The sequence below is a fragment of the Triticum urartu genome, chromosome 7 (assembly GCF_003073215.2).
Source record: "Triticum urartu cultivar G1812 chromosome 7, Tu2.1, whole genome shotgun sequence".
NCBI lineage: Eukaryota > Viridiplantae > Streptophyta > Magnoliopsida > Poales > Poaceae > Triticum > Triticum urartu.
In genome coordinates, this window is record NC_053028.1 from 443,063,523 (window position 1) to 443,080,054 (window position 16,532).

At 50.9% G+C, this 16,532-nt stretch overlaps 1 pseudogene; it reads right to left on the minus strand.

Annotated features, from left to right (window-relative positions):
• Nucleotides 1-4,066: 4,066 nt before the first annotated feature.
• Nucleotides 4,067-5,776, minus strand: LOC125518920 (annotated as a pseudogene).
• Nucleotides 5,777-16,532: the final 10,756 nt, after the last annotated feature.

Genomic DNA, 16,532 nt, shown 5'->3' on the forward strand with positions numbered 1-16,532 from the left:
AACAGTAATTTGTTTACCCACCGTTTGCTATTTTTGTCGAGAGAAGCCACTAGTGAAACCTACGGCCCCCGGGTCTCTTTCTCATATTATTTGCCTTTGCGATCTATTTTTATTTGCCTTTTATTTTCAGATCTACTCAACAAAACATACAATAATACCTTTCTGCAATTTATTTTATTTGGCGTTCGATCTATCAATATTTACAACTCTCTCACGTCCGTTTGCCAATTTTTGGCACCGTTACCCGAAAGGGATTGACAACCCCTTTTACACGTGGGCTGCGAGTAGTTGTTATTTGTGTGCAGGTGCTGTTTACGTTGTGTTGCTTGGTTCTCCTACTGATTAGATAACCTTGGTTTCACATTTGTTGGAAATACCTACCGCTGATGTGCTGCATCATCCCTTCCTCTTTGGGGAAATACCGACGTAGCTTCAAGCGACATAAGAGGGTCCGATCACATTCACTTAGCAGAAAAGTCAACTTGAAGAATTAGCAATAAGTGAATGCTGTAGAGGACTAAAAAACTCAAATATATATATAGTCAATGAAGAACACACTCGGAAAGAGTGAAGACTTTGCAAAGTTGAAGAATTTCTACAACTGAGGAATTTCAAAAACTCAAATTCAAGATTTTCAACTTTTGTTGGTGGCGTGACCCACCGTATAAGAATGATGATTTTAGACGCTCGTACAATTGTCGTAGGGCTCTAAGAATCAAATTCTTCGTTAATTTCTTCACACTTAGAGGGTTAGTCTTCATTGATTGAAGAAAAACGTTACTTCGTGTGTTGCACATCTAAGTCATCAATTTTGCATAAGTGTTAGGATGTGTGTCTTTTTCAAAGAACATTCAAAGATTCCAAGATATTTAGCTCACACCGCAACTTCCTTAATCTCTTCAAATCCAAGGGCTTTGTGAAGATACTGGCTAGCTGTTCTTCAGTCTTCATGAGCTCAATAGAGATGTCGCCCTTCAACACATGATCTCGAAGAAAATGATGACGAATCTAGATGTGCTTTGTGTTCGAGTGCTGAACTGGGTTATGAGCAATCTTGATGCCACTCTCATTGTCACAGTAGAGTGGCACATCCTTCACATTGATGCCATAGTCCTTGAGGGTTTGCTTCATCCATACCAATTGAGCACAGCATGAACCAGCATCAATGTACTTGGCTTCAACAGTAGAGAGTGATACGCAGTTCTGCTTCTTCAAGGACCAACATACTAAGGATCATCCAAGGAAATGGCATGTGCCTGATGTTGACTTGCGATCCACACGCTCACCAGCATAGCCAGAGTTAGAATATCCAATGAGATCAAAAGCCGAGCCCTTGGGATACCATAATCCAAGTGTTGGAGTGTGAGCTAGATATCGAAGAATATGCTTCATAGCCTTATGGTGTGATTCCTTCGGTGTAGCTTGAAAACGGGCACACATACAAACACTAAGCATAATATCTGGCCTAGATGCACATAGATAGAATAAAGAGCCAATCATGGAGTGGTATACCTTTTGATCAAAGTCTATACCATTTTCATTAGTGCATAGATGGCCATTCGTGGTCATAGGGATTTTGACGCCTTTGCAATCTTGCATGTCGAATTTCCTCAACACATCCTTGAGGTATTTCTCCTGAGATATGAAGATGCCATTGCGTTGTTGACGAATTTGAAGACCTAAGAACAATTTTAATTGTCCCATCATAGACATTTGATATTCCTCAGTCATCATATAGGCAAATTCGTCACAGTAACGTTGGTTAGTACATCCTAAGATAATGTCATCAACATATATTTGGCACACGAATAATTCATCATCATAGGTTTTGGTGAAAATAGTTGGATCAAGTGAACCTGGTTTGAAGCCTTTCTTCATGAGGAACTCCTTCGAAGTATCACACCACGCCCGAGGGGCCTGCTTGAGGCCATAGAGAGCCTTATTGAGTCTGAAGACTTTGTCAGGATGCTTAGGATCTTCAAAACCTGGGGGTTGAGCAACATATACTTCTTCCTCAAGATTACCATTGAGGAATAAACTTTTCACATCCATTTAATATAAGATGATATTATGATGGTTAGCATAAGCAAGCAATATGCGAATAGCCTCAAGTCTAGCAACAGGTGCAAAAGTTTCATCGAAATCAATTCCTTCAACCTGTGTGTAGCCTTGAGCTACAAGACGAGCCTTATTCCTCACCACAAGGCCATTTTCATCTTGCTTGTTGCGGTAGATCCATTTGGTACCGATGATATTGTGCTTGCGTGGGTCTGGTCACTTGACAAGTTCCCAGACAATGTTGAGCTCGAATTGATGTAATTCCTCTTGCATCACTTGTATCCACTCAAGCTCGAGAAATGCCTCACCAACTTTGGTGGGCTTTGTGATAGAGATAAAAGAAAAGTTCCCACAAAAGTTAGAAAAATGTGAAGCCCTTGAGCGTGTGAGAGGACCTGGTGCGTTGATGTCGTCGATGATTTGCTCATCTGCACTTCATTTGCGATGTGAGGATGAGCAGGTTGACGACTTTGAGTGGGCTCAACATTTTCTTCGGAGCCATTTTCTTTGGGTGCACCAGCATGATGTTCTTCATGTTCTGGAATGACTTCTTTAGCAGATTCTTCGGTTGGTATGGCATCCTCAGTATCCTTGAGCTTAATGGATTCCTCAGGTGACACTTCATCTAGCACAGGAGGTAGGTGCTCCCTTTGTGAGCCGTTAGTTTCATCGAACCGCACATCTACAGTTTCAACAACCCTATGGTGAACGGTGTTGAAGACTCTGTAGGTGTGCGAGTCCTTTCCGTATCCAAGCATAAAACCTTCATGTGCTTTCGGTGCAAATTTAGAATTGTGATGAGGATCTCTAATCCAACATTTAGCACCGAAGACTTTGAAATAACTCGCTTTGGCTTTCTTGTCAGTGAGGAGTTCATATGAGGTTTTTTGAAGAATTTGTGAAGATATACCCTGTTGATGATGTGGAACGCAGTATCAATTGCCTCAGGCCAGAAGCGAGGCGGCATTTTGTATTCAACAAGCATTGTGCGAGCCATCTCAACGAGAGTCCTATTCTTGCGCTGCATGACGTCATTCTGCTGAGGAGTATAAGGAGCAGATAACTCGTGAGTAATACCAAGTTTATCAAGATAGTCATCAAGACCAGAATTCTTGAACTCGGTCCCATTGTCAGTCCTAATGTGCTTGATCTTCACACCGAAGTTTGTTGAAGCCCTCGAGGAAAATCGTTTGAAGACTTCCTGCAGTTTACTTTTGTAAGTGATGATATGCACCCATGTGTAACGAGAATAGTCATCAACAATAATAAAGCCATATAAAGATGCAGCATTTGTGAATGTGGCATAGTGAGTTGGGCCGAAGAGATCCATGTGAAGCAATTCAAATGGACGAGTGGTAGTCATGATAGTCTTCGAGGGATGCTTGGACTTGGTCATCTTTCCAGCCTCGCAAGCTCCACACAGATGGTCCTTGAGGAATTTGACACCCTAAATGCCAATGACGTGCTTCTTCTTCGTGAGTATGTGCAAGTTCCTCATGCCAGCATGACCTAGTCGTCGATGCCATAATTAACCAGCCTTCTAAAGCTTTTGCAAGTAGACATGTGGTAGGTTGTGGTCCTGTAGAGAAATCAACAATATACAAGTCTCCTCTCCTAAAGCCTTCGAAGACTTGCTTTTGCCTTTGTCAGCGTAGGTGATATGCTTCAGATGCGATGGAGATAAAGCAGTGTCCATCAATAAGTTCTTGTCACCGGTCATGTGATTTTTACATCCACTGTCAAGGACCCACTCAGTAGCTTTGTGTTGATCATCCTGCAGATGAATTAGTGCAACTTACGAACTCATATACTTCATCAGTGAAGAATATGCATCAAATTCATCAGATTGAATTTCATCAAACAATACAACAGAAATAGCAGTATAAGGACGTGATAAATGAATATTCATTTCTTCATGATTAGCTTGTGTCCTTTCAAGCATATTCAGGTCTCCAGCAAATTCTTCAGACGTTTAAGTTCGCCTGGAGACCTGACCCTGCATAAGAGATTAGTTCTTTTTCTTCACCACTCACATTTGGACGGGTGGCAAAGAGTTCATCATTCTGTGAGCTCCATAAGAAAAAGGTGGCATAGAAGCCAGTCCACTTCATTTCACAGAAGAGGGGTTAGAGTAAGCATATGAATAAGTAGAGAAATTCTTCGAGGACTTATGAACATAATGATTTGAGGAACAATGCACATATTCATAGCCCTTAGACTTTCCCTGCGAAACAGAAGTGTTAGCACAGTGACGTTCATATGAGGATCTGGATCCATATGAGGCATTTCATCCACGTGAGGAATTTGGTCCATATGAGGACTTGGAGCCATATGAATACTTTGGTTCATATGAAGAATTTGATCTGGGGTTCCTATTCTTCACAGGTGGTGTCATGATGACATTCACCTGAAGACTTTCAAGGCACCTTTTGGGAACCCATATTTTCTTCATAGGGGGGCCGTTCCTGCAGTTAGTTCCAACATATCTAGCAAATACTTCACCATTCTGATTTTTGAACAGTTTATAGTTGGAGTCAAATGAATCATCAGAAGAATATGAAGATTCACATGTAAACCCAGATAGAGTGGATGGATCTACGGGAGGTCCTTTCGTACTAACCCATGAGGTTTTGGGATACTACTCAGGTTTCCAGTAGGTCCCATCAGCATTGAGTTTCCTCTCAAAGACAATACCCTCTTTTCTAGGGTTCCTGTTGAGGATCAGCTTTTTAAGCACATCACAAAGAGCCTGATGCCCTTTGAGGCTTTTGTACATGCCTGTCACATACAATTCCTTCAACCCTGCATTGTCAGTGATACTAGTGGTATCCTCAGATGAGGAATTTGTGACCATAGAGACAATTGAAGAATTTGCAGCAATAGAAGCATTTGAACTTTCAGGTGAAGAATTAGTAGATTCACGTTCAATGCATTTCAAACATGGTGGAATGAATTGAACCTGAGCGGAATTGATCTGCTGAGCAAGCAATGAATCACGTTCCTTCTGAAGAACTTCATAACTCACCCTTAGCTTCTCAAGATCTTGCTTTCTTTGAAGAAATTCATAAGAAAGCTTCTCATGACCGGCTAAGAGAGTGTTATGATGACTTTGAAGGTTATCAAACTTAGACTGAAGTCTCTGAAGATTTTCAGTCAGAGTTTGAGTACGATCCATTTCTTCACCCAACATATTTTGAACCTTTTCCAAAGCATTTTGTTGTTCAGTTGCAATATAAGCAAGCTTGGTATAGCTGGGTCCAAATTCATCACCAGATTCATCATCACTAGACTCAAATGAGAAATATTCAGTTACCTTAGCACCTTTTTCCATGAGGCATGGTGCAGATGATGATGGTTCAGGACCAAAATTCATCGTTTTGAGTGATTCCTTGAAATCCTCAAACCAGGGATCATGACGAGTTTGATGACCTTCATAGACGTCAGAGATTCGGTCCGAGATAAGCTTCGCATGGCAAAGATGCATAATATTCCTGAACTGATTTCGGGACAAGCAGGAGCAGATGATGTCCTTTGCCATGATGTCAAGTCGAGTGTACTTGCGAATATCATCAGCCTCTACCATCTTGAAAAGATCAGTAACACCAATCTGAGTGACGGTCCACAGCTCGCTGTTCATCGCCATGAGGCGCTTCTTCATCACGGCCTCCCACTTGGGATAATCATGACCATCAAAGATGGGGCATGTCACTTTGTTCATTCCTGCGGTTGACATAACTAAATATCCATGTGGTTATACCAAAATCACATATAACAAGGGAGTACCTTTCTCTGGTACCAATTGAAACTGCGTTATATCGACTAGAGGGGGGGTGAATGGGCGATTTTTACAAATTCGTCACTGAGGAATTTCTTTGTGAGGAAATTCCTAAGTCACGAACAACTAGCAGCGGAATAAGTACTCAGATGCAAGTGTAACAGAGTAGTAGCACAGCCATCATGATGAAATGAAAACATGCACAAAGTACAAGAAGCGTATAAACAGGATAAGTAGGCTAAAGACAAGGTGACTGAGGAATTAGGATTGAGGTGATTGAGAAAGTCTTCAGTCAAATTCTTCAAACAGTAATGATCAAGTACTTCAACACAAGAATGAGGAAATGAAAGGGTTGCGGAAATAGAACTAGTAGCTTGGTGAAGATGATGATTTGGTAGACCAGTTCCAACTGCTGTTGCATTCGTACGTCTGGTTGGAGCAGCTACGTATTTAAAGGACACACAGTCCTCACTGTATTATCCTTGAGCTAAGATCACACAGACCTCGCCCGATCACTCATGGTGAGTCTTTAGGTGACTTCCAAACCTTCATAGACTCGATCACTTGGCGATCCACAATTTCCTCCTGGATGCTATAGACCATGACGCCTAACTGTCTAGAGGATGCACAGTCCTCAAAGGTAACAAGCATCCGTTCCACACAGGAACAATCTCTTGCTCAATCACTTTGGGTTTGTAGGTGTTTGCGTTTGGCTTTTTCCTCACTTGATGATTTTCGCTCAAAGTACTCTGTGGATGGGATGCTCTCAATGACAAGTGTCGGTTTCTCTCGGAGTAGCCAACCAACTAGTGGTTGTAGGGGGCGGCTATTTATAGCCTAGGGAGCAGCCCGACCTGATAAGACATAAATACCCTTTAATGATATGACCATTAGGTGGGTAGATATTTTCGGACAGCTGGCGCGTAGCACAACAACGGTCGGATATTTGAGCTATCAAATTCCTCGGGGCTATCATGTTCCTCACTTATAGGCAATCTGCACTGGCGAATTCCTAACACCTCAGTCATAACAAAATCCTCAGAGACTAGAAGATCTTTGCCTCTGTCACTGAAGAAATTGACTAAACTGTATGGGATTTCCAATGGTTTCACTCAGAAGGATTGGCTAGGTGTATGATTTTGAGATGAGCATCATTTGGAACTTTTCCTTAGTTTTACCTCGACCCCCTTTAACAGTACGGTGTTTCCTATGACTCAAGAAAGAGAAATGAAACTACGAAAACAAAAGTCTTCACGCTTCATAATCCTCACAGGAATATCAAATCTTCAAGGTCACACCAATTTCCTCACTTTCAATGTCTTCAAGAAAACAAAAGTCTTCAGCTGAAGACATTCATTTTTAGGGGCCGACTTTCATCATAAATATCAAACTGCTCATAAGACTTATAGACCTGTGTACACTCACAAATGCATCAGTCCCTTAACCTATAAGTCTTCAGTACACCAAAATCACTAAGGGGCACTAGATGCACTTACAATACTCCCCTCCGCCTACGACTAGACCGTCACATCTTCCACGGCTCTTGTTCGTTTCGTCCGAGACCCTGTCGTCGTCCTCCACATTGTTTCGCTCGCCATGCGTGGTGCGCCGCCCTCTTGCGTTGTCAACGTCGTCAACAACTGAGAGACTATACGTGGAGAGGATGATAGTAGGGATCCACCAGCGTCATGGCAGTGTGCAAGCAAGTGCCTCATAATTACAGGCCCAAAAAATGGTTCCTCCTAATGGTTGGACATCTAGGGCTCATGCCATTGTCAACATAGTCAATAAACGAGAGAATTACACAACGAGCGGCTGACACCTAGGACCCAGCAGGTTGTGCAGTTGTTATTTACTTTTTTTGAGGAACAAGCAATTGTTATTTATACTAGTTTTGGTGACGGATCAGGGTAACAACGGGCCTGTGCGGGGCCTGTGGCCCGTCTAGCCAGGGTTTTATTTATGTTTACGACATCATGAACCCAGTTGTATTTTTTCTTGCTGAATATGGCTAGCCCAGTTCTACTTTTTTGAAGAAATACCCAAATGAGGCCAACTTGCTTTGTCAGCCCTGCTGGGCTGCAAATCTTTCAAGATGAGGAGAGTTTCATTCGGCTTGCCTAGAAAATGGGCTATCACTAATGAGAAATGGGTTGTACATTTTTAAAACACATCAAACCGGGAATTAGTTTCATTTTTTTTTCATTACAAGATTTTAAATTCCAATAATTTTTATGCATGGACAATTATTTGGATTTTATATTTATATAAATATTTTTCAAATTAGTTTGAATGTGACTCGAAATTTCGAGATTAAAAACAGTTGACTACACCAAAATATGCAAAATTTCGTATAATTTTTAACCGTGGCCACATTATGGGCTGTAATGCTAACAAAAAGAAGATGGGCTCCAAAAAAATCCTTAAGAATTAGCAAATGGGCTGTAAATTATTAGAAATAATGGCAGATGGGTTGTATGCTGTTTTCCACACATTTGAAGCTGACCTGTGCGCCTACTATAGGTTGACGCGTACGCTTTCCGAAAAAAGGTTGATGCACATGCAACGCTGTGTCAACTTAGTCAACACACGAGAGCAATGGCAGTTGGATGTACATCCAACGACCGTCGTGCTTCTTCAATCTCTGCTCTTCCTACTCCAACCGCTCAAACAAGCACCAGCGGGACTGCCTACTCCCTCTTCCCGCGGCAGGCTATGCTGCTGCGCAGGCCTCACCGCCCCACCGTACTCCCATCGCTGGCCTAGCCATCCCTCTACGCACCCACACTTGCTGTTATTCTCCGGCGACGGTAGGCGAACCAGTAAACGCTCGTACTTCCCTCCACGCGGGAAACAACTGCGGAGTCTTCCCTGGCTCTGTGTCGTTCCCTTCCTAGGCCTCGCCGTCGTCCACCGTAGTTGGAACCCACCATAGTTGGAGGCTGACTTGTGGGCCTAGTAAGTTGATGCGGATGGAGGGCTTTGTCAACTTAGTCAATATGAACGATTCTAGGTCCAGTGACTGTACGATGTCCATCCAATGGTGATGGATTTCGGGTTCCGGCAAAACCCATGAGGTTCGAACACTAGGGTGCGCACGAAGATCTCTTCCCCTCTCTAGCTCGTGCACTCTACGATCTCACGGCCTAGCTCGATGAACTCAAAGAACACGAGACACAAGATTTATACTGGTTCGGGCCACCGTTGTGGTGTAATACCCTACTCTAGTGTGGTGTGGTGGATTGCCTCTTGGGCCGAGGATGAACAGTACAAGGGAAGAACAGCCTCACGAGGAGAGGTGTTCTTGTGCTTGGTGTGCTTGTGTGGTTCAAGATCGGAATCAGATCTCTCTGCGTCTCCTCATGAGGCCCTCCTGGCTACGGTGGTGGCTAGCCCTATTTATAGAGGCCCTGGTCCTTTTCCCAAATATTGAGAGGGAACGGATCCCACAACGGCCAAATTCGAAGGGAGACAACTAGTACAAGCTATCCTGACAAAAGTGGTCTTCGCCTGCCAAAGGCTCTGGTGGTGACGCCGTCTTGGGCTCCACGGTGACCTCCATCTTGCCGTCTTGCTGGTCTTGCTCTTGTTGCACCGATATGGAAACCTTTGCCTGGTGCCTCGGGACTCCTCGCCTGCGCTTGCCCCTTTAGCGTCAAAGAGGAAATGAGGACACAGCGCACGCTGGTGCCCGCCTGGTTCCAGTTGTCATGGCTTGCGTCACAGGAACCTCGCGAGGTGCCCCTCGCCTTGATCTCTCTGCCCCTCACGAGCCAGCCTGGTGAGTCTGCCCCCGAGGAGGTCTTGCATCGTCCGCCTCGAGAGGCTTGGCCCCTCGCAAGGGTCTTGAATGTTTGCTGGTGAAGATGGGCCGTACAGGGCCGCTGGTGGAGCCACGCTGCGGGCCGCAGGCAGGCAAGTCTGGGGACCCCCGTTCCCAAAACACCGACAATAGCCCCCGGGCCCAAGGCGCGCTCGGGCTTGGCTTTGAGGTGAAGCCAAAGGACAAGCGCGGAGCGCCACGGGCCCCATCAGCCCGCGGTCCTATTTGACACGTGGCGATCAATTGGATGTGGGCGGGCCTGCTTCCCCATGCAGCCTTGATATCCGCCTGGTTAGGCGGCCATGGCGTCCCACACAGTTATTTCCCCCTTGCTGGCAATGCACCCCGACTCCTTCGCTTCCTCGAACCTCAGCTTTCTCTCCCAACCCAACCTGAGCTCAGTCCTCCCCATCGATATGGTGCCGAACCAGACGGAGAAAGGGAAGAAGCCCCTCTCCTCAGTCAACCCGCCTCCTGCCACCGAGCCCGCTATTGGCCGATCGCGAGTGCTCAATCAGGAGGCCATGGACAAGGTCTGCCTTGCGCTCGCCACTAGCTTCAACGAATGGGGTAGGACAGCAGCCTGGCCGGTGTCCCGAGCTTCTGTTGATAGAGCAGCCACCGAGGTCCAGTTCTTCGTCGATGCCCTGTGTGCTGGCCTGGTTCCCCCCTTCTCCGCCTTCTTCAACGCCATGCTTTCCCATTACCAGATTCATCTGCTGCACTTATATCCCCAATCTGTCACTCTTCTTACCATCTTCGCCTTTGCCTGCGAGTCCATGGTGGGCATCACCCCCTCCATGGCCCTTCTGCGCCATTTCTTCTCACCGCACCTGACCGACCCCCGGCAACACTCGAGGTGCCTGAGCTTCCAAGCCATGGCGGCAACGGCCAGCTCGTGGATTGACTTCGAGCTCCCGCCGTATGCGAGCGAGTTCCCAATGCGGTGGGTGTACGTGGATGTCGGAGTTCTCAGCCCGTTGCTCTCGTCTCCGTCCGCGCCCGCTGTTCCCAGCTCCGGCTGGGCTCACGAGAAGCTTACAATCCCCCGTCTTACCTTCGACTGGCTCCGGATGAGGAGGTTGAAAGACCTTGGCTTGACCGCGCCCATGGTGATGAAGGAGTTCCTCCGACTCCGCATCGTCCCTCTTCAGCGCCATTCCCAGCCGATGCGGGCCTTATCCGTCGGCCCGGATCGCATGATGCTCCAGGAGTCTGAGCTTCCACTTGCGGCACAAAGAACAGTGCTCAAGGTCTTGGCAGGCAACCCCTCGCCAGCCGATATGCCACTAGAAGGCTGTCTCTTGTACTGCTGCCTGAACAGGGTGGAGTTCGTGGGGTAGATGCCCTCCTTTGATGAATGGGGGCTGGGTCCGGTTGGCCTTGAGGGGTCCCGTGAGAACCCTGTCACCATGGTACCCATCTTTGCTGCCGGCGCCGAACTTGCCCCAAGAGTGGACGCAGGGGGAAAGCATGACCGGAAGCTGGAGGCGCGGGTGGCGTGGCGTTAGAGCCGCCCGCAGTTCCTGAGGCGTCAACTTCGGGATCCCTCAACTCCCGTGCTAAGGAAGTAGTCGAGGGGGTGACGCAACCCGCTGCTCCTGAGGCCTCTGGAGGCCGTCACGAGGCGGTACTTGATGGCTCTCTCCAGCTTGGTGCTCCTGAGGTCATCCCCTCAGGCACTTCACCTGCCACGACCTGCGCTGGTCGCCATGCCCAATGCTTCGGCCGGATCCATATAGACTTTGATGCACTCCGCAAGAGGAAGGGGTCCCCAAGCAACGGCAGCGGCGCTTTCCGGCCATTGAAACAGAGGAAGTACATCGCCATAGATGAGTAAGTACCTTATCTCTGTAATTCCTTGAGTGTTGCTTCCCTTCCTGATGGTGGTTCTTCAGCATCCCATCTGCTAAGGCTGCGAAGCCCCTCGGGAAGCAAACTCCTCCTGCCTCGGAACTTCTGCTGGCCTTGAGCGTCTCAGGCCAACATGCTTCCACCGTCGCAGGGTCGGCTGGAGAGGCAGATGCGCTGGCTTGGCGCCTTGAGCCCTCGCTCCTGCCGTCTCTTCTTCGTGGCCTCGTCGGGGGTGTGATGAGCGTGCCAAGGTCTCCTCCTCTGGTTATGGACGTCAACTAGATGGCTTCGGTCTTGGTTCCTTCTTCGAGCGGAGAGCCTCATCCCAACCGGGCTCCTACTGAATCCCAACCGGCATCTGGAGGGGCGCCTGCCCCCAACCCCCTGCAGGAAAGGGGCGAGCCGCTTCGGGTCCCGTCGACGGCCCCCGCTGTGGAGGACGGAGTCGGCTGCATGCTCAAAGCTGTGCACGAAAGGAGCGTTGTCCGCCATGATCTCTTCCGGGAGGCGATGGGCGGGATAAACCGGCTTGGCGGGGAGCTCGCAGATGTAGACGCGCGCCCTGAGGCCGAGGGTCTTCGGCTGGTGGAAGAGTGGCATAAGGTGAAGGTAGCCATCAACCTTGGGCACCACCAACGCGAGATTGATAACACGAAGGCCGAGGCGTCTCTTTTGACCTCGCGCGAAGCTTGCGCCCGTGCCTTGGAAGAAGCTCGGGAAGTTGATCGATGTCGCGAGATTGCAGAGAAGCGCGCGTGGGAGCTCCAAGCCTGGAGTGCCTCCATGGAGCAGCAAGTGGAGGCGCGCAAGGCTGCCCTAGCGTCGATGAAGGGGACGCCTGCCAAGGAGGAAGAGATCCTGAGGCGTGAGGAAGCGCTGGCGCTAGAACCGCGAAGCGTAGCCTTGAGCTCGAGCGGTTGGAGACGAGGGAGCGCTAGGTTTCCCAAGCCGAGGACGCTGTCGGCGCGCGCGAGGCCAAGGCCCAGGAGGAAGTCGATCGCTGGGCGGCCAAGGCTCGCGCAGACCTTGTTGGCAGGTACGGCCCGAAGTTGAAGCTTGTGGAAGCCGAGGCGGTGGGCAGGACCAATGCCCTCAGGTCAGGGCTGGATGAGACTGAAAGTCACGAGAAAGCCGCTGCAGCCGCCCTGTCTTCAGCATAAGCCGAGATGGCGTCCGCATGTGCCGAGCTGCTTTCCCTTCAGCAGCGGGTTGCCGGCACCGAATCCTCCGCATAGTAGGACAGGGAGGAAGCGCTCCGGAGGCAGACGATGAAGCGCGAGCACGCCGCCATGCTCCAAAACCTCAGGACCAGAGCCAATGCGACACTAGGCGCCATCTGACAAAAATGCACCTCATTCCCACTCGGATGACTACGCCAGTCACCTCCTCTTCTTCACGGACATGGTGACACGCCTGGGAAAATCGGTCCGAGAGGGCTCGCGTGCTTGTCGAGGAGAGGAGCCGCGGTTTGCTCAAGCGAGCGTTCTCCCGTGTCTTCAGCCACCTCCAGAACAGCTACCCCAACTTTGACTTCGACGCCGCCATTTCCCCCATGCTCGAGGCCATCCGGGACGACCTAGCGCGCTGGGTGGAAGACAATGTGGACGCTCTAGTCAGAGCCTTCACCTCAGAGGATGCCGTGGTGGTGGTCGCTGCGGATGAAGGCGACGTGATCGAAGATGGTGCGGGCGGCGCCAACAATGGTGACGGTGATTCTGGGGACAAGGATGGTGGCGCCAGCGATGGTGACGATGATGCCAGCGACGCGTCCGAGGGCGTCCTGGAGGACGCGACGAGCGATATGTCCGATTGAGCCCGTGCACCCTCACTGCTGAGCCTGTAAGCGAAAACTTGGGCACGGCCCTGAAAGTTGTGAGAGCATTTTGGGAGGGGGTGCCCCTCATGTAAACAGATTACTGCCTCTATTCCTTAGTCCAAACTGAAGATGTGTTTTTTATGGGCCCGTGAGTCATGTCGCGAGTTTACTGCTAAAATTTACCTTGGCCAGGGCCGGCTTCTGGCCAGCTCGTGAGGTCGTGAGCTCCTGAAGGGCCTGCTGATCTGCCCGAGAGGGCGTCACGAGGAGCAAGCGCCAGCCGTGGAAGGGCGTACGCGCAGCGCGCGCATGCCGCGCCCAGCCCCTGCTGTCGAGGGGCTCGCGAGGGGGAAGGCAGCAGGTGCGAACTCCGAGTTTGGCAAGGAACCAGATGGCAAGAAATCAAACGAACGAGAAAACTAACCCCCCGCGCATAGCAATGAAAATTCAACTTGCACTTAAATCCAAAGCCAGGAACAGGGCTACAGAAAAGAGGTTAAGAGAAAATGGCTGCGTCCAGCACCTAGTCTAGTTTTCTTGTGTTGTCACTAGCGCGGAGCTAAGTGCTGCCACTAGGCGTGGGAGGGAGCCCCTAGGCCCGAGGGCGGCGCTCCTGAGACTCCGGGGCGTGTATAGCCTCACTCATTATTACTCACGAGCAGAGATCTTCACAGGCGTGAGCCTTACTTCATATCGCCAGACGGGGGCCCCGCCTTGCGCCTCCCTCTACCACCGTTGGTTTGACCAGAAACCAGGACGAAGCAAAGGGGCAAAGGGGACGCCAGCGGCGCCCTCAGAGACCATGGGTCCTCTACCAGGGGAAGGTTCATCAGCACCTCCCCGACAGAGGGCCTACCTCCAGGGGGCGCCTTGCTCCGTGCGATGCAGGGAGGGGCCTGGCTCCCGGCCTCTCCCCTACAGCCCCCAGTGTGCTCCTCCTAGTGGGAGGGAGGCCGTTGAGCTAGGGCCGCCGTCCGCCGTTGTGACCTGACTCTCCTGCGACCCATGGTTAGCATAAGCTTGCTCCTGAGAGATTAGTGGTACCCTGTAGCTCTCGTAGCCGACATGGTTGGTGAGGCTCACGACACGCTCGAGGGGCTCCTGGAAGGCCTCAGCTTCCAGCACCTCATCCTCCCAGCCCGGCTCGAGGAACGATCCGGGGTCGTCTTCTAGTGCATACTCCTGGTCTATCATGCGGGGCACGTAGGCCTCCGAGGCCGCCGCCCCAATGACCTCTCCAAAGTGCCCCACGCTCCACGTCGCGCCGCCCTAAGGATGGTAGGGTGGTATTACGCCGAGGCCGCGGGTGGCAACGCTCGTGCCCACGCCCATCGGAGGTGGTGCGGGCACGAGTGGGCGCCCAGCGCTTCTGGTCACGCCGGTGTCGATGAAGCCTCCTGGCGCTCCTGGGGGTGCGCGGGCGCGGCGAGGCCCGCCATGCGATCCGGTCGTGGCCTGGGGCGTGAGCAAGGAGCATAAGGGCGGTGCTCCCGAGGCCACGGCGTCCAGTAGCTCGGCGACGCGCTCCAACAATGCGTCCCGGCCGCTCTCCATTAGTCGGCATTGCAGCAGCTCCCGAGCCACCGTGAGTGCGGCCCTCAAGTTTGCTTGCTGCCGTTGAGTGTGCGGTGTCGTGGCCGCAGTGTGGCTTGAGGCCCTTGCGGCCGCCTGCACTTGTCGTGGAGTGAGGGTGGACGTCATTTGACTGCGCCGCCCGCATCCCGCGGCGCTTGGCGGTGCGTGCGCCGCCTGTGGCACTGGGTTGAGGTCTTCTTGGGCAGATGGCGCTGCCCGGGCCGGCCAAGGTGCCCAGCGGTCGGCGTTGGTCCTCAGGTCACCGGACATCGGACCCTCGGGACGTCGGCGGATCAACGGGGGAAGAAAAACTCCGACGCACCCCTACCTGGCGCGCCAAATGCCGGATTTTAGGTTCCGGCAAAAACCTTGATGTTTGAACACTTGGGTGCACGAAGATCTCTCCCCCTCTCTAGCTCGCGTACTCTATGATCTCACGGCCTAGCTCGACGAACCCAAAGAATATGAGACACAAGATTTATACTGGTTTGGGCCTTTGTTGCAGTGTACTACCCTACTCCAGTGTGGTGTGGTGGATTGCCTCTTGGGCTGAGGATGAACAATATGAGGGAAGAACAGCCTCGCGAGGAGAGTTGTTCTTGTGCTTGGTGTGCTTGTGTGGTTGAAGATCGGAATCAGACCTCTGTGTGTCTCCTCCTCAGGCCCTCCTGGCTACGGTGGTGGCTAGCCCTATTTATAGAGGCCCTGGTCCTCTTCCCAAATATTGAGCGGGAAGGGATCCCACAACGGCCAAATTCGAAGGGAGATAACTAGTACAAGCTATCCTGACAAAAGAGGCCTTCGCCTACCAAAGGCTCTGGTGGTGACGCTGTCTTGGGCTCCACGGTGACCTCCGTCTTGCCGTCCTGCTGGTCTAGGTCTTGTTGCACCGATATGGAAACCTTTGCGTGGTGCCTCGGGACTCCTTGCCTGCACTTGCCCCTTTAGCACTAAAAAGGAAACGAGGACACTGTGTGCGCTGGTGCCCGCCTGGTTCCAGTCATCATGGCTTGCATCACAAGAACCTCACGAGGTGCCCCTCGCCTTGGTCTCTCCGCCCCTCGCGAGACTGCCTGGTGAGGCCGCCCCCGAGGAGGTCTTGCGTCGTCCACCTCGCGAGGCTTGGCCCCTCGTGAGGGTCTTGAATGTTTGCTTGTGAAGATGGGCCGTACAGGGCCGCTGGTGGAGCAACGCTGCGGTCCACAGGCAGGCAAGTTTGGCGACCCCCGTTCCCAGAACGCCGGCAAACGGCCATAGTGCTTCTTCAACCTCTGGTCTTCTTGCTCCTAGCGCCCAAACCAGCGCCGGTCCTGCCGCCTGCTCCTGCCTCCCATGGCCGGCTGTGCTCCCGCGCAGGCCTGACCGCCCCACCCTACTCCAACCTCTGGCCAGGACATCCCTCTACTCACCCACAACCCCTGTTATTCTACGGCGACGCCAACCTCATACCGCAGCCGAACCATTCAACCTCGTACTCCTCTCCGTGTGGGCATCCACTGCCACGTCTTCCCTGGCTCCACGTCATCCCCTTCCTAGGCCTCTCCATCGTCCACTGCCCTGGTGCTCTCGGCGCGGCGTGGTCAACGTGCTCAAAGAATGACATCCATCGGAAGTGGACTGTACGTGGAGAG